General features: G+C 35.9%; 1 long non-coding RNA gene across 2 annotated transcripts; it reads left to right on the top strand.

The window, feature by feature from the left end:
* Positions 1-13,585: 13,585 nt before the first annotated feature.
* Positions 13,586-25,225, top strand: LOC114271737 (uncharacterized). 2 transcript variants are annotated; one of them, XR_003632417.2, is made up of 6 exons: positions 13,586-13,762; positions 14,226-14,370; positions 14,484-14,554; positions 17,481-17,536; positions 24,662-24,757; positions 24,905-25,225. It is a non-coding gene; the product is annotated as an uncharacterized LOC114271737 (long non-coding RNA). The 2 variants fall into 2 exon arrangements; XR_003632416.2 differs by having other exon boundaries at positions 13,588-13,762; positions 24,662-25,225.
* Positions 25,226-27,458: the final 2,233 nt, after the last annotated feature.

Genomic DNA, 27,458 nt, shown 5'->3' with positions numbered 1-27,458 from the left:
TCTTGTTAGCTTCCTTTTTTTCGGCAGGTAGGATTTGATCTTTTAGGAAGGTGACGATAGGATCCATCTAGGATGGTCCTAGGTCGACGCAGAGCACTTCGGGCCCCTTTGGTTCTTCGATGCTAGGTCGGGGTAAAAACTTGATCGTCAAAGGATTGAGAAAGATGGTTTGCATAGATGCTAAGCCAGCCAATTCATTTGCTTAACCATTCTCCTCGAGGCCGATTTGCTCCATTCTTATTGCAGTAAATTTTTTTATCTCAGCACGTACCAACGCTTGATACTTAGCTATCCTTTCATCCTTGGCCTTGTATTCCCGGAGACCTAATTGACCACCATTTTGGAGTCGCTGAATACCATAAGCTCTGATGCCTTTATTCTTAGGGCGCTCTTCAGGCCGGGAATCCAAGCGTAATAGCATGCTTAATGGTTAGTCCATCTGGCGAGGTTAATACAACTCCCAGCCCGGCGCCATGTCTATTGGAGGCTCTATCAAAGAAGAGCTTCCATATCTCGCCAATGAACAACTTCCAGCAGTCAGATTGGTTCTGAGAGTTTCTCAAATCCAACGCATAGGTTGACTCTACAAGCGGCTTTCCTACATGGTCATCTAGCCTGTCATTCAGCATGTCGACATGCTCTTCCTCTGCTTGTTCTGGAATGTCTTGCATTTCTATTGAAATCGTGGGTTGTGCCAAATCTGCACTAGCTAGATTAATAGGACAGACAGAGTGAGTGCTAGGGGCAAATTCCACCACAAAGTCGGCCAAGGCTTGCGCCTTGATAGCTATTCGCGGTTGAAACTTAATGTCGTATTGCCCCAACTCTACTACCCACTTGAAAATTTTGCCCGTAAAATTCGCTTTCTCAAAGAGCACCTTGAGTGAAAATTCAGTTAACAACTATTGTATGGGCGTAGAAATAGTGCGCCAACTATTTGGAGGCCATCATAAGAGCTAGGGCCAATTTTTTGAGTGGCAGATATCTTGATTCAACTGGGAGCAATGTTTTGCTGACATAGAAAATAGAAAGATGCTGAATCCCCTCAGCTCGAACGAGCATCGCACTCACCGCATGCTGAGAAACGGCCAAGTATAAATAGAGCTCTCCGTCTTGCTGTGGAGTGACCAGGATTGGCACAGAAGAGATATGCCTTTAGGTTCGTCAAAGCGCGGTCGTATTCTGCATCCCAAAAAAACTTGGCTTTTAAAGTCTTGAAAAAGGGCCTGCAATGATCTGATGACTAGCTGATAAATCTATTCAGCGCAACTACCATTCCGACAAGATGTTGCACGTCTTTTGTAGAGTTTGGTCATTCCAACTTTTGGATTGCCTTGATCTATGAAAGGTCAGCTTTAATTTCTCAGTTGGTGACCAAGAAGCCCAGAAATTTTCCAGTTCCTACTCCGAAAGCACACTTGGACGCATTTAAGCACAATTTGTGGAGTTTGAGTATAGCAAACATCTCAACTAAGGTGGTCAGTTGCTGGGACTCATCTTTGCTCTTCACTGCCATGTCATCAATGTAAGCCTCCATAGTGCGGCCTAGGAGAGGGGTAAACATTTTGGTAACCATCCTCTAAAACGTTGCCCCGACATTCTTGAGGCCAAAGGGCATAACCTTGTAGCAGTATAGGTCTCTTGGTGTGGTGAAGGATGTGATCTCTCTGTCTAGCTCATACATGGCTATTTGGTGGTAGCTGCGGTATGCATCTAGAAAACTGAACCTTTGGTGACCAGCGATAAGATCCACCAGCTGGTCAATCCTTGAGAGTGGAGAACTATCCTTGGGGTAAGTACAGTTGACCGTCTTGTAGTCAACGCATACCTGCCATTTTTCATTCTTCTTTGGTACTACCACTGTGTTAGAGATCCATCTAGGGTAGTGCACCTCTTTGATTGCCCCAGTTTTCAGCAAGTTTTTGACCTTTTCGGCCACTACTTCGACATGGTGTAAACCCAAGTGCCGACTTCTCTGAATGACCGGTGGTGTGTTGGGAAAGACATTCAATTGGTGACAAATGAAGCTAGAGTCGATGTCAAGCATATCATAAGGCGTCCACGCGAAGACTTCAATGTTAGAAACCAAAAAGTTGACATAATCCAGCCGCTCGGCGCTGGTCAGAGATGAACCTAAGAGAAAGAATTTGTTCAGATCATTCTCATCAATCTGAACCTCCACTAGACCCTCTACCAATTTTTCTTTGACCGTTCTTCCTATATCTTCCAAGATTTCTTTTCCTTTTGGTTCTTCTATCATTTGGACAAAGCCTTTAGCTGTCCGGCTGCCATTTACTATGATGAAGCATTGTTTGGCCATTACTTGGTCCCTCCAAATTTCTTCGATTTGCCCTGTTGGGACAAAAAAGTGCATGACCTGATGATAGATGGAAGCCACTACTTGCATGGTGTATAACTAGCCTCTCCTAAAGATTAGGTTGTACGTCGAAGGAACCTTCAGAACCCAAAACTCGACTTACTTTGTTACTGACCCCGCTTTGACCAGCAATATGATCTTTCCAATAGACCATTCCGGTTAAGAGTTGAAGTTGACCAAAGGAGATGTTGTTGGAGCTAAGTTCTTGTCCTCCAACTTCATCTGTTTGAATGCATCATAGTACATAATTTCGACTGAACTCCCCTAGTCGATCAGTATTCTCTTGATGTCGAAGTCCTTGACGCGAAGTGTTACAACTAAGGCATTGTTGTAAGGGGTTTGAATTCTTTCCAAGTCCTTACTTAAAAAGGTCATGATGTCTTTTATCTCAGTCTTTTCCTTCTTCATAGCGGGCTGAACAGAGAGCACTTTCCTCATATGCTCAACCTTCTTAATCATCCCCCTTCCTAAGCTCGCATACTCGAGCTGGTTCTATGATATAGTGAATAACATTGATAACTCCTTGAGGTTCTGCGTCTAGGGCGTGTAACACCCCTGTTCCGTAATATGCTAATTGGTCCCTAATACGTATGTGACTATATGTTTTGATATGATTTTGTTTTGTGTGCCATTATGTGAATATATGCGACTTTGGAATTCTACCTGTTCACCGTAGGAATATCTGTTTGAATAATCTGCTCTGGAAATTAAATTGAGGGCCTTATCGGCCACAGAACCCGAAATTGATTACGCCATTGTGATTGGCATAATTTTTAGAGCCTACGGTGAAATTTAATTGAAAATTGATTCTGGTCAATTTAAACTGATTAAATTGATAAATTAAGTACCCCATTATTTTATATATAAATATTTGTTAGTGGGGCTTATTGTATGATAGCATTACACTCCCCTTTAACTCTTATGAACTCAAGAATATGAGGGATTCAATTGTGAGAGAGTGAGGGCCGGCCTTAGTAAGAGAAAGGGAGAGAAATTGCCTGCTTCGATGTTATTGTACTTTACAATCAGTATTATGGGGATGTCTGGACTATGTGTATTGTGTGGGTAAATACTTCGATGTTACCTTCGTTGTTTCGGGAATCAGTTTTTGGATCCACCCTATATTCCTGAAGACTTTTAATTGACCTTGGATAATTGTGATGAGCCACTTGACTAAATACCGAATTAGATCGTGAATTGGGGAATTATTGAAGAATGAATTGAACTTTTGTGACACGGAATAGACCGAACTTCTGTGATAAAGTTAGCCGACATTGAAATAAATATGTTGGTGACCTACCTTGAAGAGAGCAGTTGGTGAATATGTCTAAATATTTTTCGGTGCCAACAGGTCGAAGTTGAATTTCAGATAGTGGCGGGACTACTTCAACCTCTCTCCATTTTGGAATGGAAATGGGAATATGTGGCTACGAATTTCGTTGTGGGGCTACCTTGAGCACCCAAGGTATAAGTCCCGTTTGGGCTACTGTAGGTAAAATTATTGAAGTTGCCCATTTCTCCCTATAAAATTTTGTATGATGCTTGTAGACTAGCCACTGTTTACATCGATAAGATCGCTCATTGACATGGAGTCCCAGTATCTATTGTTTAGACAGAAATTCTAAATGTGTTTGAATTTTGAAAAGCCTTCAAGGGGCAATGGGGGCTCAGCTTCTGTTCTGTTATGTTACCCGGATCTGGAGGTTCCCTTATGGAACTGGTTATTCGTAACCTCACGTGTATATGTTCTGTTCTATTTTGTTCCGTTCTGTTCTGGTAATGCTAATGGATGTATCACGTAAACTTAATCATGACTTATGATTTCTGCATATGATCTGGACAAATTATGAATTTGATACTAAACTGAATTATGATTCGGCACTGTTTTCCATCCGCAAGTTGATGTACGATCAGGAAGAACTGTTAGAGTTTTAGGAGGAATGCTCCAAAGATATGCATTAGATTTTTCAGGGGAGTTGGAAAGATTTATCCATCGTTGGCAAACTTTGCTTCCAACAACAGCTCTCACTCTAGTTTTGGCATGGCACCGTACAAGCCTTGTATGGCGGAAAAAGGTAAATCTATGACTGATTGAGAATAGAGCGTTGCTTGATTTTGAGACTAAGTGAATGACTATTAAGAATGATTGGAGCCGTTGAATGAAAAGTGTTCCGAATTGTTTCGACTAAAGGTAAAATAAGTTTGGAGGACCAAACTTCCTAAAGGGGGGAAGACTGTAACACCCCTGTTCCGTAATATGCTAATTGGTCCCTAATACGTATGTGACTATATGTTTTGATATGATTTTTTTTTTGTGTGCCATTATGTGAATATATGCGACTTTGGAATTCTACCTGTTCACCGTAGGAATATCTGTTTGAATAATCTGCTCTGGAAATTAAATTGAGGGCCTTATCGGCCACAGAACCCGAAATTGATTACGCCATTGTGATTGGCATAATTTTTAGAGCCTACGGTGAAATTTAATTGAAAATTGATTCTGGTCAATTTAAACTGATTAAATTGATAAATTAAGTACCCCATTATTTTATATATAAATATTTGTTAGTGGGGCTTATTGTATGATAGCATTACACTCCCCTTTAACTCTTATGAACTCAAGAATATGAGGGATTCAATTGTGAGAGAGTGAGGGCCGGCCTTAGTAAGAGAAAGGGAGAGAAATTGTGCAATTTGGCTTAAAGCTTGGAAATTTTGGGGATTTAGCTCAAGAATTGACTAGAGCTTAGAAGATCAAAGCTTCTAGGTGAGTAATTCTTGGATTATAGTTCGTAATTTTGTGTGTTCAAGCTAATTTGGTGATCAAGAATAAGATTGAAATGAAATTGTGTTGGAATTGTTGAATTGAAGCTTAATATGTGCATGCATGTAAGAAATTACTTTGAAATTGCATGTTTGAGCACAAATGTGTGTAGTCCATGTGAAATGTTAAAGGAAACTCATGTTTTGATCACCATTTGTGTTACCTAAGTTGAGAATGATGAGCATCTCCCACATGCATGTACAAATCATGGGAGTATAAGTCTTGAATGTTTGAATTTGAGCATGTTGATGATGGGTTTGAGATATTATGGGACATGCATGTAGATAAATCATGAAATTGAGCTTCCTGATGTTGTAATTCTGTATTAGTAGCATGTTAGCATGTGTAAATGTGTAATTTGAGCCATTGCATGCAAGTAATGTAGCTGGAAAACCGATTTGGAGCTCAAGAACACGATCTGGGAAACCCAGAATTTTGATGTCCGCTCGAGCGGGGTAATGGCCGCTCGAGCGGGAAAATCGTGCTCCCAGCACTTTTGCAGAGTTGGATGTCCGCTCGAGCGGGAAACCTCACGCTCGAGCGTGGAGTTTTGTAGACAGGCCTTCAGCTCGAGCGCTCTATTCCACGCTCGAGCGCATTTTTCATGCAACCAGTACTTTTGTAGGCCTTAAGGGTCCGCTCGAGCGGGTAAGTACACGCTCGAGCGGGTACCCTGTTTTCTGAAATTTTGTTCATGCATTCTGTGTTTCGTTTCCCGTTCTCTTTCACTTATAAGCACTCTTAGGCATATGTTAAGCATTGTAAATGAGTTGATAAGATAAGAATAAAGCCTAAAGAGGAGTATGTGAATTAAGGAACGGATTAAATGGTTAATGACCCTTTTGTGTTCATGGAATGTGTAGGGTCAAGCTCCAGGGCGAATCCACAAGCCGATCACTGTGAGTAATATCGATATTTGAATGCTTGTGAATGTCCACTTGTCTATTCCCTTATACGCTTTATGAATTGCTAAATTGGGATTATGGACGTAAGTCTGATATGAATAAACATAAATGGACCCAAGGTCGTTTTGATAAACATAAATGGACCAAAGGTCGTTCTGATAAACATAAATGGACCAAAGGTCGTTTTGATGAACATAAATGGACCAAAGGTCGTTCTGATAAACATAAACGGACCAAAGGTCGTTTTGATAGAAATGAGTGGACCGAAGGTCGTTTTGACATGAATGAGTGGGCCGAAGGCCGTTTTGACAGAAATGTATGGACCGAAGGTCGTTCTGATAGGAATGAGTGGACCGAAGGTCGTTTTGACATGAATGAGTGGGCCGAAGGCCGTTTTGACGTAAATGAATGGACCGAAGGTCGTTTTGATAGAAATGAATGGGCCGAAGGCCGTTTTGACGTAAATGAACGGGCCGAAGGCCGTTTTAACATGAATGGAAATCTGAATGGGCCAAAGGCCAGAATGTTTGGAACTACAGTCACTTGATTTGAATCTCGTATAGTTATATATCTATTAAATGGAAATATGAATTGGGCCGAAGGCCGTTTGGAACATGTTGTTCTACATTGTTATGTAACTTCTGTATTTGATTTGATATTATTCACTGGGCTATCGCTCACGCTCATTCATGTGTTTGTAGGTGAGCCAAGAGAAGTCCAGACCCAGTCTCAGTGAAGTCTGTATGGAACAACTAAGGTTTTGAGAGAGTCAGCCCTTGTGTCTCACGCACGAGACCCGTCTTCGCCCTTTTGTTATGTATTTACATTTTGTCAGGTTGGCGAAGTTTTGTATATGTCTGCTTATAGTTTTTATGGGTTGACTTAGTTTTGGATGATCCTGTCTGTACAGAACCTATGTCGCTATGTTTCTGTTGTGAGTTATTAACGTGCATATGTATAGTTTGTTTTGATGTGCCATGTAAGCACAGCTCTATGGACAAAGTTTTAAATTTTGCTTCCTTTTTGGCCCCTTTACTCTGATGTGTTAAGTCTATTTTGGTTTGAGGCCGTAGGTAATCTTAGGATTACTGGCCGGTTACGTCCTTAACCCATGGGGGCGGGTTCGGGTCGTGACAGGGCGGCTAGCCCATTTGGCTCGGCTTGTCCTTGTGGAGTGGCCCTCATATCTCTATCTATGTACTGGTCCAAGTGCCTAGCCGCAACCAGCTCTTCCAAATGTTGTTTCAATGGTACGCAGTCCTCCGTGCAGTGCCCCCTTTCTTCAAGGAAAATGCAACGGTACCTTAAGTTGAAGCCCTTCTGTGCATCCCTCAATTTTGCTGGCCAACGGACATATGGCTTACCTCGGATTTCACTGAGGATGCGATAAATTGGAATCTTAAAAATAGTGGTGATGCCAGTTCGTGCCTTCTATTTTCTTTTGGCATCTTCCTCTTCATTGCGAGGAGCATTAGCCCGATCGCTCCAACGGCTTTTGTTTTTGTCATTGCGGCCAACACCACTATGTTGTTTTCTAGCTCGATTATTAGGGCGATTATTCTCCTGCCCCACTAAGTGAACCTTCCCAACTATACGTTTGTCCACCGTAACCGGATTTACCTTCTAGATCGCGGTCACAGTCGCGGTCGCGGCATCATCCTCAACTCGGATGTATTCGTTAATTCGCTGCATCAATGATTCCATGGTTGTGGGTTGGTGCATTGTAAACGAGTCTAGCAATCTATGTTCGACTGGTAGGCCTCGTTTGTATTGGGCAATTACCAAATTAGTGGATCAATCGAGGATCTCATTGTAGGTATCCCAATACTTGGCATTGTATGCTTTCAAAGAACTACCTGATTGATACCAAGGAGGTGATTGACCTCTTTCGGTGTTCGCATATTGTCTTTAATCTGGTGACAAAGGCTTCCGCCAATTGCTGCCACCCCTTAATACTCCCCTCTATGAGCCTTTTGAACCATTTCAGGCCCAATTCTCCCAAACTCGCTAGGAATATGAGACACATCAAGGCATCGTTGTGCTGGTGGCCTGCCATTATGCTGGTAATGACTAACGTGCATATACGGATCCGTCTTGCCATTGCACAGCGTGAACTTAGGTTGATGGAATCCAGCAGGAAGCAGTATGCTCTCAATCTTTGGAGACAGTGGAGTGGTAGTGAGTCTTGCCAAATCTCTGTTTACCGGTGCTGGAGCCACCATTCTAGGTGGCAACATAGCCACTTCCTCACTACAACGAATTCTGGGACTTAGCCTTTGCAGTGCTGGCACTCTTTGGGCCTCTCTGCGACGTGCACGTTCCTTCAAGACGTCTCTCAAATCCTCCAAACGGGCGGAGTAAGAGTATCTCGACGTTGTTGACGGATGCGAAGGATGGTAGCTGCTGTCACGCACGCAAGAACTCTTCATCGGTGGGTCGGAATCGCCAACGTCATAGCTCCTAGTGATGGAGACGGAGGGTGTCCCTCATTGGTGCTGGCAACCTACGCGACGTTGTTGGGTGCACTCACTATGGTTTCCCACTCCAACAATACCCCTACCTTTGATTTGTCGCTTCAACGTCGCCATCTCAGCCGCCATCTTCCTAATGAGGGCATCCTGGTCTTTGAGTTTATACTCCAGGAGTTGAGCGTGCAACTCTCCTCATCTCTGACGCCCATTAGGACTCCTCAAATGGTCAGTGCTCATCACGCTTTTATCTCGCGCGTCTCTAGGTAGCACTCTAGAGGAGGTTTCCAAGCCTACCATAGTCGGAATGGCAGAAGGGCCATCTCTTCTCCAGACTGATTTCGGAGTGATGCCGTCAACAATGGACAACAATGTTTCATTGATGTTTGCCATGGAAAATAGCTAAAAAAGCTTATAGAACAAGGTTTGTCTATCAAAGAACTTCCCACAGACGGCGCCAATTGTATGGGGAAGAAATATTCACCTTGTTTCATACCTCCTTGCTTCTAAGTTCATCGCACTCCGTTAGGACTCTATCGCACTGTGAACAAAATGAAGGTGAGCTACCCGGCGGATGTATTTGTCGAAAAACCCCTCTGACGGTCAAGTTAGCTTTCTTGGAGAAAAGAGAAGGCAGAACGCTGTAGAGAGAGAGAGTTACATAAAATTACTTACCTCCAACGTCTGTATGCTCCCCCTTTTCAAGGTTGGCCATGCAGTCTCAGAGATTGTAGGTGCACTACCTCTGTTGTCCTTCTCTGGACAGGTGGTTGTGCTCCCCTCTACATTTTTTATACGTGTAAAGACCAAAACTACCAAACAGTATTTGTCGCACCGCCAAACAGTATTGATGCGTACCAGGAGTGGATTTCTCTCTTCTTGTTATTGGTCCACATGGAATACTGGACGGAGCTAGTACTTGTGAACCATAAGCATCATTTTTATCACCTTCATGTCGCGCTGAGACTAACCGATCTTCCAAAGGAAGTATGATGCGGTCAAAGCCTTAACTGCATCACCTGGAGCCGGTGGGGCACGCGGATCGTTATCTCGGCTACACACCGCTATCCCACGAACCATCTGTCTCAACGATTGTAGCCGAACCATCTACAGCTCGGCCGCCACGTGGTACCGCTACCTAGAACTGCAACGCTTGGGCAACTCGGCCCACCGACGTGAGCCAGTTCGGCTGAGTTTGGCTCGCTGTAGTATTCCATGAGGGTCCAGCTCAACCCGGCACCATATTCTGTGTGGGCCCAACTCGGCCCATGACACCCCAAATAACCTTAGTCCAGCCCAGCACCATATTCCATATGGACCCAATTCAACTAATGCTCAGTATAAGTTCGGCCCAACACCATATTCCATGTGGGCCCAGCTCGGCCCACGACACCCCAAACAACCTTAGTCTAGCCCAGCATCATATTCTGTGCAAACCCAATTCGGCCAATGCTTGGTATTAGGGATGACAATTTGAACTCGGCCCGACGAGGACCTGACCCCTCTACTTCGATTTCAGTAATTTTTCTCCAAAAAATATCCCCAACAGGCCGAGAATGGTATTCAAAAATCAATCCCTGATCAGTTTTTGGTCGGGGAGGAAATAAGTCTTCCAGTCCCATACCCGGTCCATCTCTGTCCCTATTCCTATCCCCGAAGTGAAATTACTATTTTACCCCTCTATATCCCCCTATATAATATATACATACAGATTCTCATCTAGTTTTGTTCTCTCTCTCTCTCTCTCTGATTCAAATCTCTGCTTTTATACAGGTACGCATCGATTGATTATAGATTTAGATCTATATCCATTCATTCGATTCAGATCTAATGAATTTTCTTCATTGACTTTTTCTTTTTCCAGCATCGTAATGGAGGATCAAACCAAACCCTCAGCTTATCTCTCTCAGTCTCATCTCACTCTCAATCTCTCTCTCTCTTTCTCTAGGTTCCTCTCTCTCTCTTTAAAACCCTTCCCTCCGAGAGACAATGAGAGTCAAAGGATCTCGCCGATAGTCTCCGACAAAGGATCTGAACCATAGATCAGATCAAAAAATGCAACCATAAATTACATCAAACCACCTCTGTCGAAGGATTTGATCCGTGGCCGTTAATCTCCATCCTCTGTGCATCTGACCTCAGATCTGTTGTTGATGAAGATGAAGAAAATGATGATCTGTTGAATGTGTTAGATTTTTTTATTTTTTACATTTGGTGAATATAAATGCCCAGATCTGTTGATGATGTTGTTGTTGTTGATGAATATATATGCTCAGATCTGTTATTGAATATATATGTTATTTATTTTTTTTTAATTATTTTGGTCGGAAAATTTTTGGGGTCGGGGAAATCCGATCCTCGTTAGGGGGCGGTGATAGGCTCCCTGTCGGGGATCGGGGCTGGGGCGAGGGACGGAAAAATTTCTACCATCAAGGATCGGGAACAGAAAGTGTGATCCCCGGCGCCGCCCCGCCCATTGCCATTCCTACTTGGTATAAGTTCCCCTCACAATTGGATATTTTTCTAAAAAAATATTTATTCTATTATATATGGTTCATTTATATTTTTCATTATTTATTTATTTTTATATTTGTACAGTAATTAGTATGTAATATTTTTGAAACAATTGAACATTTTTTTAAAGTTAGTTTAGAGTATATTATGAAATCTGAAGTATTTTTGTGTAATATTTTTGAAATACTTTTATATGTAAAATTAATTTTTATTGAACTACATAATATGGTTATAGTGGTACTGACACCTGAGTATAAATTTGGCGCCACTACATTTATGGAAATTTAAAGAATTTATTGTTGATTTCAAATTGTTTAGAAATATATTATTTTAGTAATTTTTTTATTTTTTACGAAAAAATATAATAAAAAAAAAGTAAAAAAAATGATATGATAATTTATAGTAATCTTCTAATTTTTTAATTAAAATATATAATTGACAAATAAGATCTAAGTTAGTCCATAAACCCTCTAAAAATAACAACCAAGTCTACAATGAATTGGTACAAACATGATAATGGCGTGGGGCATGGCCAATGAAGGTGGTTATGTGATAGCAACGCAGTGATGATGACGATGACGTTGATGATGGCAGTCATAGTGGTTTGTTTATTGTGGTATAGTGACCATTGAAAAATATATATTTAAATACATGCTAAAGTATGTAAATTATGCTTTATTATCATCAAAACTTAATAAAACAAATATGAGAACTGATACCAAAAATTGTACTATTAATAATAAAATTATCGTATCAATACTATCAAGCATTTTGGTTAGTTATGAATTTATTATGACCAAATGATAATAGTTTGGGCCCATCTACTCTTTTATTTTATTTAGTTATTTTTTTTCTCTTCAATAGTTTACAAGCACATTTTCAAGTAGAATAATGATATATATATATATATATATATCAATTAGTATATCAGTTAGTATACTAACGGCTAATGTGATATAATTTTAGATATTTTAAGTCTTTATAATTTATATAATGAGTGGAGTAATTTTAAAATGACAATGCTATAACTATGTAGGGGATTGATTGTCAAATTTTTGTTTAGTTTGAGAAAATAATCCCAACTCGAGTAGATAATTAAGAATGCCACAAGGTTATGTTTGTTTGGTAAATAGGCTATAAGATTGGATTATGTGTCTCATTCAATTTTGAAGCTCACCTCATGTTTGAATATCAAAGTAGACATTAGGATTAAAATTAAATAAATAATTTTTTTTTTTTTTTAAAAAGAGTAGACATTAGGATTAAAAGTCTCTTCAATTTACATATCTCTGTATAATGACTATTGAGTTGGGAAGGTGATATACAAAATATAGAAATTAAGGGAGGTTTGATTTAGAGAGTATTAAAACATTAAAATATCTTTAAATCATAGTCATTACTCCTTGTAATCCATACCTAGTACTTTTAAACAAACATCAAATAAGACGAGATTCTATTAATTCCTATCCTAATCTAAAAATATTCTAAACATTAAACATGATATATAATCAGATGATGTTGATAATCCCAAAAACTAATATTTCCATATGATCCAATTCATCAGACTAAACATGGCCAAAATCACACATGCCATTCACTAGTTAATAGTTATGTATGTATCAATAAATATTTAACAACCACATATCTTTGAGAAGTTAGTAAAAAATTATTTCTTACTTTTTAATTTATTTTTGGCCACATTACCTCTTGTATTTTTCACTCACAAAAGGATAAAAAAGTTTTAAAAAGTTAAAAAATCAACTTTTAACCAACTTTCCAAATCAACCCATAATCTATATAACAATGGAAGGGTTAGTTTGAATTCAAAGATTGAAAATATATATGTGTCAAAATTTGGACCTTTAGATTGCTTTAATCCAAGGGCTGAAAATGTCTTACTCTTATTTGTCCTATTTAGACATCTCAATAAGGATAAAGATTGGTAGCTCGAAAATTTACCCGCCCTAATCCCCCTAATGCCCAAAACGACGTCGTTTTGGGCATTAGGCTTTTTTTTCTTTTTTTTTCTTCTATTTTTGAAGCTTTTCGAGCTCAAACACAGACGGGGAAGAGGGAGAGGGAGAGGGAGAGGGAGAGAGAGAAAGGGAGAGCGGAGAGGAGAGAAGGAGACACACACACACAGAGGCCCCCCTGTAATCCGGCCGACCGTCCGATCGTCGCAGCTCCGCCATCGTCGCAGCTCCAGTCCCTTCTTCTTCCTCCTCCTCCTTCTTCCCTCTCTTCTTTTTCTTCCCTTCTTCCTCTTCTTCTTTCTTCTTCTCTACTTTCTTTCTTCTTCTTCGTCTCTTTTGATTTTCTAATTGAAAAAAAAAAAATTAAAACGACGAAACGACGTCGTTTCGTCGTTTAGGGGGATTCGGGGAGGCTAATTTCGAGCGACGTAGCATTACCGTTTCAATAATTGAGATCAATTACAATCAAGATCTAATGGTTCAAAATGTCTCTCACCTCAGCTCAAGATAATGTGGCTGAAAATTTCTCTCTCACGTGCTCCTCTCTGCTCAAAATCTCTCTCTGTTTCAATTTTCAAATTTTGAACACCCTCTCTCTTTCTCTCTCTCCATCAGAGCCCATTCCCTTGCTGGAGACCCAACCCCAATCTTCATCTTCATCAACTGAGGCAGCCCCAATCTTCATCTTCTCACTACAAAAGGTGAACGAACCAATCTTGTGTTTCCTCGCTCCATCATTACATATTTATCATCTTTAATTGACCGTGCCTTTTTGAGTGTCTGTGCCGGCCTATGCTCTTCTAGATTTCAACTTCATTCAATCATTGCTATATGTCAAATTCATACATCTTTTGAGTATTTGAGGAGTGATTCGTGAAGTGAAGGGAAAATTAAGCTAAATTTTCATTTTTCACTTCACTTAGCATGTGCTTCTATGGTTTCTGGGCAACCAAAGGATGTGATTATGTATATTTATGTATTCATTAGGCAATTCAGGAAGGAATGTATTGGGGTTTTATTTTAAGTAGGCCTTTCATAAATTTCACTTTGTGTAACTACAAAGAAACAATCATTTCATGAGTATCCATTATTAATCTACTTAATTACTCTTCTTTTATGTATTTTTTTTCTCTAAATTGCTTTTGTATTTCGTCCCTCTTAAAGACCAACCATTCGGAAGAACCAAGGGAGAATTATGACAATGTCAAGTTTACAGAGCACACCACTGTTAAACATGCTAGAGCAAGTAATGGGCCTTAGAAGGAGGATGGCCTGGATCTGAAACCTTGTTGGACAAAACCCGGTTTGGGTAAGTCGGCTTGAGTCCTAGAGATTCGTAAATTTCGTAGTTTTTAAAATTAGCTTACCTTTGGCTAATCATTCTCTCTTTCATGCTTTCTTATTTGTTCTTATGGCTAACAGAAGAAGCAACACAAACAGACGGTTTCGTCACCTTCTCATTAACCAACGGCCCTGAATATCATGCCTCACAGGTATCCTAAATTTAATATGCATCAGTTTCCTGTTGCCTTGCCTTGCGCTCTTTTCTAGGTTTATAGGAATAAATGGGTGGTTCAATCTATTACTGAACATTTTATTGAACAGTTAGTGAGCAATTCGTAAATGGCCAAGCTAATTAGAATTATTAAAAAGAGCTGCAAAATGCTAGGATCTGATTACCTAGGGCTCACTAACACAGAGAAAGAGATGAGACGAAGCCAACTGAGAAATACACGCGTAGAGGAGTGTTGGTGTAATCAGAGGCATAGGTGGGTGAGATTGTGTCAAATGTGCATCAAGTGATCAATAGCGACCTACCATGAGAAGGAAAATAGGAATTTTTTCCACATTTAGAAAATAGGAATTTTTTTTTTTCTTGAGAGTTTTCTTTTTGTAACTATTACTATCAACTCTTTCAGCAAACCTTGGGTTGGGATATATTCCACTCAAACTTGCACATTACACAATGAATATGCTATTGTTATTGGAAAGCCTGGAGTAGACAAATGGAAATCAATTACAGAAAATCAGAAAATATATTTTTCTAATTTGGTGCCTAAAGTTTATTTATTGGTAGCAAATGTGTTTTGGATTGCATTTGGTACCTCTTGAAAATCAATTTCTTTTTGTTGTTGATCAAAAAAAAAAAAAAAAAAGAAGAAGGAGAAAGAAAAGAAAAAAAAGGTGAACAATGATGTATGGAAATCAATTACAGAAAATCAGAAAACATATTTTGCTAATTTGGTGCCTAAAGTTTATTAGCAAATGTGTTTTGGATTCTATTTGGTACCTCTTGAAAATCAATTTCTTTTTGTTGTTGATCAAAAAAAAAAAAAAAAAAAAAAGAAGAAGAAGAAGAAAAAAGAAAAGAAAAAAAGGTGAACAATGATATATGGAAATCAATTACAGAAAATCAAAAAACATATTTTGCTAATTTGGTGCCTAAAGTTTATTTATTGGTAGCAAATGTGTTTTGGATTGTATTTGGAACCTCTTCAAAATCAATTTCCTTTTGTTGTTGATTAAAAAAAAAAAAAGAAAAAAAAAGAAAAGAAGAAGAAGAAGAAGAAAGAAAGAAAAGAAAAAAAGGTGAACAATGATATATGGAAATCAGTCACAGACAATCAGAAAACATATTTTGCTAATTTGGTGCCTAAATTTTATTTATTGTTAGCAAATGTGTTTTGGATTGTATTTGGTACCTCTTGAAAATCAATTTCTTTTTGTTGCTGATCAAAAAAAAAAAAGAAGAAGAAGAAGAAGAAGAAAGAAAAGAAAAAAAGGTGAACAATGATATATGGAAATCAATTACAGACAATCAGAAAACATATTTTGCTAATTTGGTGCCTAAAGTTTATTTATTGGTAGCAAATGTGTTTTGGATTGCATTTGGTACCTCTTGAAAATCAATTTCTTTTTGTTGTTGATCACAAAAAGAAGAAGAAGAAGAAGAAGAAGAAGAAGAAAGAAAAGAAAAAAAAGGTGAACAATGATATAATCTCAACATACATGAAACATAGAATGTCAATCTTCTAGCAATGGATTTAATAAAAGGTGTGGTTCAAAAGTTGGGGTATCAACGCCAGCAAATTCTTAGGGCTATGCAGACCAATGTTGTTACCATTTCTAATTTATTTTGGCCAATTTTACTTGAATCTTGGACTTGCTATGTTATCTTACTTCCTTTTTCATTGGTTGTGTCAAGGTTGGTTAAGTGGGGTTTTATTACAAGTGGTGTATGTGAACCCCTTTTATTGAGCCCCTTTCTAGACAATTTTTGTACTATTTTCATTGTGAATGTTTAGTGGTAAATTTTCACTAATAAGTAGGATTCACTAATTAAGTGTTTAAAAAGAATAATGTATTCGAAATCCCTTCAAGCCTATTCTTCTTTTTGATTATTCCCACCCATGCATGTGCAACAATCAAAACCTTAGTTTAAGATTTAGTTCACTCTAATTTCTATACAGTATGCAATAGTGAGCAAGAATACTAACCATAGAGAAGTTTCAGATTGCCATGTAAAACCAAACGAGGTTTTTGTTTTTAGAGTCCGTGTTCAATAATATGATTCTTTTGTAGTTTCTCATCCTTTGCTTTAATGAGTTCAAGTGTAATGGAGGCACAAGGTAAGCAATTTTAATATGATAATTGCGACTATTTTTGTTCATGGGACTTGCAGAATGTTAATAGTATAACATTTAGCAAAAGAATCTTTACTCTAATGTGTTTCAATAACTTATCTTTTTGGGCCCATCAAGTATATTTTCATCATGGATGAAGGTGTATTCTTTTGTTTCAATAATCTTTACTGTAACATGTTTCTATAATCTTTATTCTAATTTTTGGATATCTTTTGTTTCAATAATCTTTACTGTAATATGTTTCAATAATCTTTTGTTTCAAAAATTGTTGTTCGTGCCTTCATTCTTTTGTTTCAATAATGTTTCAATAATCTTTATTGTAATATGTTTCTATAATCTTTATTCTAATTTTTGGATATCTTTTGTTTCAATAATCTTTACTGTAATATGTTTCAATAATCTTTTGTTTCAAAAATTGTTGTTCGTGCCTTCATTCTTTTGTTTCAATAATGTTTCAATAATCTTTACTGTAATATGTTTCAATAATCTTTACTTTAATTTTTGGATATCTTTTCTAGCAAGTTTGACAACAGGTTTGTCCAATCTAATTGCTTTATTGATGTGTACAACTTGTGATTGAAACATACTCTAATTTTTTGATATCTTTTGTTTCAATAATCTTTAATTTCTAGCAAGTTTGTTAATTTCTAGCAGGTTTGACAACAGGTTTGTCCAATTTAATTGCTTTATTGATGTTTACAATTTGTGATTATGTGTAATATTTGATCTGGTGTGTCCAATACATTGTGTCTGAAGCATTGTGTTTGCTTAATAGGCTCACATTAGGCAGCTTGAGGACTTCCTTAAGACCTTTCATATCGAAACATTGTGGTAAGTATTTGATTTGTATTCTTACTTAAGCAATAATTGATCATTGTTATGTTGTGATTATTTCTTTGGTTGGTTGTGTTGGAAATTTTTAAGTATGGTTTTTTTTTTTTTTTAAATTTTTTCTTACAATTATCATTATTTGGGTTTATTAAAATCAAATTGGGGTAGGTGGGGTAGGGGGGGCAAGAAAGAATGAATGATTTAAGAAATCAACTATAGTATTTTTTTTAGTTAAATCTAAACCACATTTCATTTTGTCTTATTTGATACATGTTTAGGAATGTAGGATTAGAATTTTTTTTACCGGATTTGTCATGTTCATCAGTTTAGGCATGGACTACCAGATTTGTTCCTGTATGTGGGAGAGTTTTTTTTTTTTTTTTTCCTGCGTGTGGATGATTTGGTGCTCATGGATTTTCATTGTCATTTATTTATTTATGTTTTACATTTTGTCTTTAGTTAAATCTAAACCACATTTCATTTTTTTATTTTAGCAAATAGGCTCTTAACAGAATTATAGAATTCATGAGTTAATTTTTTAAATTAATTGATTTTTAAATTCATGAGTTAATTAGTTTGAACTTGTATTATCATACTGTTCAAGCTTTAATTAATCTTATTAGTAAAAGTCTTTGGAATTTTCTTAGAATTCTCTAATTGGTTGTTGAGAGTTTCATTGTTCCAGGTTAGTTTAACTAGATATCTTTATGTATTCAGATTCAAATTATTATTTACCAAATTTGATATTTTAAATTGAAGTGGGTCATAATTGATAGATTTTATTATGAGAGACAATAAATGTCACGACCCGAACCCACCCCTCTGGGTTAAGGCCATAACCGGCCAGTAATCACGAGATTACCTACGGCCTCAAACTAAATAAGACAAAACTCATCAGAGTAAAAGGGGCCAAACGGAAGCAATTTTAAAACTTTGTCCATAGAGCCGTGCTTATATGCACATCATAACATTCTAGACACACATATGTTAATAACTCATAACAGAAAGTATAGTAACTTAAGTACTTGTACAGACAGGATCATTCAAATCTAAGTCAGCCAAGCAAAACTACATACAGACGTATTCAAAACTTTGCCAACCTGACAAAATGTAAATACATAACAAAAGGCGAAGACGGGTCTCGTGCGTGAGACACAAGGGCTGACTCTCTCAAAACCTTAGTTATTCCATACAGACTTCACCGAGGCTGGGTCTGGACTTCTCTTGGCTCACCTACAAACACATGAATGAGCGTGAACGAAAGCCCAGTGAATAATATCAAATCAAATACAGAAGTTACATAACAATGTAGAACAACATGTTCCAAACGGCCTTGGGCCCAATTCATATTTCTATTTAATAGATATATATAACTATACGAAATTCAAATCAAGTGACTGTAGTTCCAAACATTCTGGCCTTTGGCCCATTCAGATTTCCATTCATGTCAAAATGGCCTTCGGCCCATTCATTTATGTCAAAACGGCCTTCGGCCCATTCGTTTCTGTCAAAATGGCCTTCGGCCCATTCGTTTACGTCAAAACGGCCTTCGGCCCACTCATTCATGTCAAAACGACCTTAGGTCCATTCTTACATGTCCAAACGACCTTCGGTCACTCATTTCTATCAAAATGACCTTCGGTCCATTCATTTCTGTCAAAACGACCTTCGGTCCATTCGTTTACGTCAAAACGGCCTTCGGCCAACTCATTTATGTCAAAACGACCTTAGGTCCATTAATTTCTATCAAAACGACCTCCGGTCCATTCGTTTACGTCAAAACGGCCTCCGGTCCATACATTCGTGTCAAAACGGCCTTCGGCCCATACATTCGTGTCAAAACAGCCTTCGGCCCACTCATTTATGTCAAAACGACCTTAGATCCATTTATTTCTATCAAAATGACCTTCGGTCCATTAATTCGTTCATGTCAGACTTTTGTCCACAATCCCAATTAGCAACTCATAAAGCTTATAAGGGGATAAACAGTTGGACATTGCTAAGCTTTCAAATATCGATATTACTCACAGTGATCGGCTTATGGATTTGCCCTAGAGCTTGACCCTACACATTTCATGAACACAAAAGCGGTCACTAACAGTTCAATCCGTTCTTTAATTCACATATTCCTCTTTAGGCTTTATTCTTATCTCGTTAACTCATTTACAATGCTCAATTCATGCCTAAGAGTACTTACAAGTGAAAGAGAACGGAAAACAGAATACAGAATGCAATTTCAGAATTTCAGAAAACAAGGTCCCCGCTCGAGCGTGGACTTCCCCGCTTGAGCGGACACTTAAGGCCTGCAAAAATACTGGTTACATCAAAATCACGCTCGGGCGTTAACTCTGCCGTTTGAGCGGATGGCCTGTCTACATGGCTCCCCGCTCGAGCGTCAACTTCCCCGCTCGAGCGAGAACCTTGTCTGCAAAAAGTGCTGGGAGCACGATTTTCCCGCTCGAGCGGCCATCAAAAATCTGGGTTTTCCAAATTGAGTTCTTGAGCTCCAATTCGACCTTCCAACCACATTTCCTGTATAATATGGCTCCAACTTCACATATATTTGCACTCACATGATATAAACACCAAAACACAACATCATGGAGCCCACTTTCATGAATTAACCACATTCTCAACTTAGATAACACAAATGGTGATCATTCTCATGGAACACAACAAAAACATGCTTGATTATGCAAAATTATGGTGATCCTACACATGCAGGTGCACATTAGCTTCAAATTCATCAATTATAGCACAACTCTTGTTCTTGATCACCAATTAATCTTTAATTCACAAAATCACAAGTTAAGTCTCATGAATTCAAGACCAAATGCTTACTTAGAGGCTCAATCTTCCAAACTATAGCAATTTCTTGACTTCAATCCTCCAATTCTTCACAAATTTGAGCCAAACACCCAACTCTCCTCTTTCTCTCTCTCTAGCCGACCCCCTCCTCCTTCTCTGAGTTAGATTCAGTCAAAATAAACTTAAGATGGAAGTTTGAGTGTATAAAGCCTTTACAACAAAACCCACTAAGGCCAAAATAATAGTAATAAAGTAGTTGGGTTCTAATTCATCATTTTAATCGATTTAATCTGACCCGAGTCAATTTTCAATTAAATTTCACCGTAGGTTCTAAAAATTATGCCAATCACAATGGCGTAATCAATTTTGGGTTCTGTGGTCGATAAGGCCTTCAATTTAATTTCCAAAGCAGATTATTCAAACAGATATTCCTACGGTGAACAGATAGAATTTCGAAATCACATATATTCACAAAATGGCACATAGAATCATATTAAACACATTATTATACTCATATTAAGGACCAATTAACGTATTACGGAACAGGGGTATCACAATAAATTTGACGAAAATGGGTTAGACAGAGATGAAAATTAATGAACCATTATGAAATACAGAAAGGTTAGTTTCTAATTGTTGAACCATTTGATGAGGCCTTTTTTGTAGAGAAAGAAATAGAGCTTTAATTTCTATGTTGTTTAATTTGTATGTTATCCTACCATGTATAGGACACAAAACAATATAATATTCACTCAGTTTAATTTAATATTCACTCAGTTTGTTATCCTTTCTATTGAGTTGATTTTTGGATTCTATGATTTTGTCAAAGATTATTTACTCCACTCAATAACCCAATAAATGCCAATTGGGTAGATCAAGCACTACTAGGAGCACATCCTCCTTATTGTTCCTTTGCTAGGAGGAAATGTAGCATCACCCGTAAATTGAGACAACTCTTCCTAAAAGCTGGTTAATGTTTTAAACTTGGTCCGTAAACATAATGGTAGTCAGTCTAATTTTATATTTCTATTATGATTTCAATATATTAGTCTTCAACATTATGGGTTAGAACAATATTTTCTAATTTTGGCTTTCAATATATTTTAGCTTTCAACATTATGGGTAAGAACAATATATTAGCTTTCAACATTATGGATTAGAACAATATATTAGCTGTCAATATATACATAGCATTAGAACAATATTTTCTAATTTTATATGTCTCTTATGGTTTCAACGTTATGGTTCAGAACATAGCATTAGAACAATCAAGCCTAGCCTCATAATTAAATTATATCGTCAATGGGTTTAGTGGCAGAACCAATATTTTGGCTCGGGGGCAACATTAAACAAAAACCTAAGTTTATATTGCTAATGGGTATAGTGGCAGAAATAATATTTTGGCTTGACAAAGTTTTGCCCAGTTTCACAGTCTTATTACTCACTCAGTTGTGTAATTATGAATTATAATTAAAAAAAAATCACATATCTATCCTGACGGTTAATTTTACATTTGATCAATTAACTGGTTTAAGGATTCCCAGTGGCAGAGAATAAATTAGGGGAACGCGTATGTATAATTTGCTTACTAATTGATAGTTGTAAAGAGCATGAATTTGTTTATTCTCTCTCTCAAATTGGCCCCTCTATAAAACATGTATTGGTACCATTTCGTCAACAAAAATAATTTTGCTTACATATTTGAGGTTATGTTTGAATCATAATAACTTTATATTTCCCTCATCTTTTCTTTTTCCTTTTTAAATTCCTATCAAAATTTAAAATGATATTCTCAGAGGGGAATACAGTGAGGGTGGTGGTTGTGCAATACGGTTTACGTTTAGATCAATTTAGTTTGCGGCTAACATTCAATTTCTATGGTCACTAGCATAAGGCACGAAGAAACCTCATCTTCATGTTATTTTTTTCTTCCAAAATGCAGCTTCTCTATTTGATACTCAGTGTATAATTGGAGCAATTATTATGTTTTTCTCACATAAATACATTTTTTAGGTCTTGAGTACTATTTTATTTGATAAATTGTTCATATTTTACTCTTTCATGATAACAAAACTGCATTGAGTTTTTATCTTGCGCGTATTATTTTGGATAATATAAACATCTTAAAATTAGATTGAGCATGACTATGAAAAAACTTCATCCCAAATTTAAACACCCTAAGCGTCAATTCAAAGAGCTACTTTTGTTTGAAGTATATTAGTTGGTCTACTTTTGAAAATGCATTTTCATGGCATTGGTATGTCATGGGTGAGAGAGAACTTAAGCAGAAAGCAGAGAAAGGGTTTGGTTGTGCAATGAGGTTGTGGGATGACGGGAAATAGAGGTATAGGGAGAAAAAAAGTGCAAACAAATGAATAGAACAGTGAGGGAAAGATATGGAGGATAGGATAGCGGGAAATGGTTTGCAATTAAATTAATGGATTTGATTTAGTTTAAAAGAGGAGATATAAGTTAAAATGATTACATATGTACGTTGGCAAAAATATCAGTATGAACTGGATAGTTAATATTTATGCTACATTGCTAAATTTTATGTTCATAAATTTTTTTGATGGCTGGAAATTAATTATATTTGCTAGATCAATTTTTCTAAATATTCTATTAAGTGTTTAGAGGCTAAAAGTTGAACTTCTGAAATCATGTTTAAGAGTTAAGATTTGATGTGGTTAGAACCTGAAATTGAACTTTTTATTTGTGTTTGATGAATTTAGTTTTTGCAATTGTTATAAATAGTTGTATATACATACATATAGAAACCCCTTTCACTCTCTCACATCTACATACTCTTCCCCTCCCCACCAGCTCTTGATCCAAAGCCCTTTACGATGGCTTCTTTATTGATGCAATAAAGGTTGTTATTGCGTAAGAATACTTTTGATGGTTAATTTCAAAGTGGGTTATATATTTCGATAGGCCACAAAACAAAAATGAAAATCCACTTATTTATATAATAAACCACAAGGGTTTTTGAAAATTTCCTACAATTGTCTTAGAGATACAATTGTTTTTAATGGTTGAGATCAATCCTAATCAATGTCTGACAGTTAAAAGTATAAGTTGAACAAAATGCGTGTTGATGCTAGACCTCTGGTTCTCGCTTACCGGTACCTCTATCTATCACAAACTTCTCTCACCCCCTTAAAAGTTAGTTTCATTAGAACATAATGTGAAGACCGGAAAGAGCTCTACTTAGTTTGAATTCCTAGACTTGAATGAGGAGAAGAGCTCTATTGGTTTTGATGTAAGTGGGATTACCTTCAAAGTTAGTTTCTTTACAACATAATTTGAAGACCAGAAAGAGCTCCACTTAGTTTTACTCTCTCTCTTTCTCTCTCTCTCTCTCTCTCTCTCTCTCTCTCTCTCTCACACACACACACACACAACCTCTTTGCAAGTGACGATAATGGCAATTTTTTGTGAATTTCGTTGAGGGTTTCTGTCTCTAGGATTGTGCTTTGTACATAGCTCCGTTGCTGCTTCAAGTCTCAATTTAGGTGTACAGTCAGAAGATTGAATATTTTTAACTGGTTTTACTTGCTTTGGTTTTAGATATGTTGTGGTTCACTTTCCCACATTTTATCTTGGTAATTTTTTTATTCTCTGGATAGGTTTGGGGATGGCTTAAACCACATAAAGCACTTGAAAACTCTAAATGTTTAGGGAGACAATTTGTTTTGTAGAAGACAAAATACAAGAAATTAGAAAATGGGAGAATGATTTGATACAGTTGTACTGAGTAATATCCATACACTAACTAAAGATTTGATGCACTAATTTAGTCATCCATGAGATTCTTTTTTATTATCGCAATCGCTTAAATATTGTTTTGAAGTCTTTATGAGTAAAAGGGCAATTTCTCATGTCTTATTCAGACTTAGATGGCATCTTCATTTTGTTTCTATGTAAAACATTTGATTTTATTTGTGAAGTGATGATTGGTCCTTTATATCAAAGTAAAAAACTAATTTTTGCCTGCGGGATTATTGTTCAGATTCATTTTTTCCTTCCAAATTAGTTTTAGTGTTTGTTGTGGCCAATACAAGCTATGCATTTCATATCATCTCTGTTTTTTTTTTCTTTTTCTTCTCAATTAATTTGTCAAGTGTTGCTTCATGTATTGTTGGGAATATAAAATTGTGGCCTCATCATGTCTTTCAAAGATTAAAAATATTGTGTTTTGGACTTACATAGTAGTGATTACACAAATTTTTGATTTTTTTGTGAATTTTGCAATTAATAGTTTGTGTTTTTTTAGGGCTTTTTAATTTTATTTTTTATTATTTGATCTATTTACAGAGCTTAGATAATTGGAAAAATGGCGAGGTCATCAATGCGTGTTCTATGTTTGCTTCACTGTAGTACTTCATTATCTAGATCAAAGTGTTTGGAGAGGTTTGCCTAATTCATATTTTTGCTGTTGTTGAAATTTGCTCCCCGGTTCAACTAGGAAGACTTTTATACAAGAGTTATCATTTTATTGTTAGGTTTCACTATGTAAAACCTGTGTAAACTTCTCTCTTACATTCATGTGTGTTTCAGCCAATGATGGGGTCAGAATTATGGTTACCACTGGTATATTCAGAGCTCTCAAAGAAGTACATGAATTTTGTGCTGAAAGAAGGGGATTAATTACAAAATAAATTGAAAGAAGATTATTTGTTGCTACGACAATGTCCAAACCAAACCAAACCAAATTAAACCAAGCCTTAAGTCTCATTGCTATGACAATGTCATTGCAAAAAATTGTGAAACATGCAATTATCACTCTTAAACCTAGGTTTGTTGAGTTTTTTTGGTATTGTTCAAATTGAAACCGTAAAATCATCTGATTTAATAATATTATATCAAGCTATTCATGTATTTGTTATTGTTCTTCAAATTATTTTTATTACTGCAATGAGTTCATTTTGTTGTCAAATTAGAGTTGCTTTTAAAGAATCATTTTGTTGATTTCTCATAGCTATTGGTTTTTTAAAACGAATTTAAGCGAGTGATTTTGTTGTAGGTAGCTGATCCGTATTAGAAATGTTGGGTTATGTTGCTTCTCTTTATGTGTGTAGTTGGCTGGTTCTCATTCTAAACTGAATGATTAATTATTATTTTTTTTAGGTAGATAGGATGATTATTCTTTTGTATCAAAATATTCATTCACCTTTTCTTGAAGGTATTGAAATTTGATAAAGTGAAAAGGTTACCAGTTATAATATGAATTCAGTAGCATCATTTTATTGAAGGTTTGCTATACATGTATCATTTTGACGTGGATTGAATTCTAAAATTTGCTGTTTGAACTTAAACTTTAGCAAATATTTTTAGATTCTATTCTTTGCTTATGCTACACTGTAATATAAAATTCATTATTTGGACTTTAATTTTGAAATTTGTTATTTGAAATTTATGAATGTTTTTTCCAGTTTACTGTGTAGAAACAATTTCAACTTTTTATTTGTGAAGTATTAAACTGAAGTGATATATTATTTTAAATTGATTTATTACAATTGAATTCCGTAGCATATGTGGTACCAAAAAAATTATTGATCGTGCCTATCCCTAGTGATAATTAGGATTCGGTAGATCAAATATTCAAATAATAGTACTTACTGGAATACAATAATATCTTATGGATTAATTGGGATACAAATACTTGAAAAAAAGATTTTCTAATAAATCTCCCTTTATAATCTACACCACATTTAATTCATATTGATGTTACATTTATCACATTTGCATATTATATTATGAATAATGCTATATGTATTAATTAATGTACTAACAAGTATACTAATAGATGAAGTGCCATAATTTTAGAAATTTTAAGTATTTGTAATTTGTATAATAGGTGGGGTCAGTAATAATAGCATAACACTAATTTGTACACTAGTGTGTATATTAATTAGTGTATGTAATACCACCGATTATATTTTATTTTATTTATCATCTTATTTGTTAACATAATATTGACATAATGGTTTACTAGCATAATTACTAATGCTATGCACGGGTATAAATAAATAATTAAAAATAAAAATTTAAAGTTAAATAATAATCTAAAAAAATTGTCTACAAGCCAAAGATGGACTAAAATAGGTATGCCAAAAGATGGACTAAGATGGACTAAAATAGATTGTGTGCACTAAGTTCTTAATAACAAATATATGTCGTAATTTAAGTGGTAAAAATTTAAAAATAAATCACAAAAATTATATTTATGATAAAATATAAATACATTTTGTCTTATGAGTTTCGTAAATTTAATTTATCATATGATAGTGGTAAATTACATTTGTCAATATAGTAATTTTTTCATGTTTTGTGAAGTCTAAAATTATAATTTGTCTTATATTATAAAATTTACATAAAAATGAATTAAGATTCACTTGTGATATTAAATTTGGGCTTATTATTAGATTTACGCCAACTTATCCTTCACCTAATCATTAAAAATTGTCTTGTTCTATTCCCAACTTATATGAATCATTTGATCTGTCTATTTATTAAATTAGTAAATAAATATTTGTTAATATTTTTTTATAATAAAAATAAGAAATATGAACTTATTTTATGCATACTTATTAAAAAGTTTGAACTATAGTTAAAAAAAAAAACTATATATTTATGTTTAAAACAATTAAATGAATAGTTATATATATTTATGTATAAAAAAATTATTTAAGATAAAGCCACTTTAAATTGTAGGTCATATTCTAGTCCTAAAAAATTTAAATTTTATATTTAAATTATATCATAGCTTATCAGTTTGTGACTGGTATGAGCTAATTTGGGAGTTTTAATATTGGAAATATTAAAAAGTTGCCAAGAAAATTTAGTTCAAGTCGATTTTTTTTTGCAAATAATTCTTGATTTAAGCCTAATCCTTAGATAATCGTCTAATTCATGTCCAATTCATGAGTTAGTAGACCTACCTATTTATTTAATTTTTAATTAGTAAATATATTTTTTTAAAAAAATTATAGCAAAAATAGGAAATATGTACATATTTGCTTGGTATATTTATTAACAATTTCAAAATTAATTAAGAAATTATGTACTTATTCTTAAAAGGATAAATTACATTGGTAATCCCTATATTTTA

This window comes from Camellia sinensis, chromosome 10 (genome assembly GCF_055761805.1).
Source record: "Camellia sinensis isolate YWXY chromosome 10, ASM5576180v1, whole genome shotgun sequence".
Lineage (NCBI taxonomy): Eukaryota > Viridiplantae > Streptophyta > Magnoliopsida > Ericales > Theaceae > Camellia > Camellia sinensis.
Note: the sequence above shows the minus strand (reverse complement) of the source record. Positions and strands in the feature narration are given on the sequence as shown.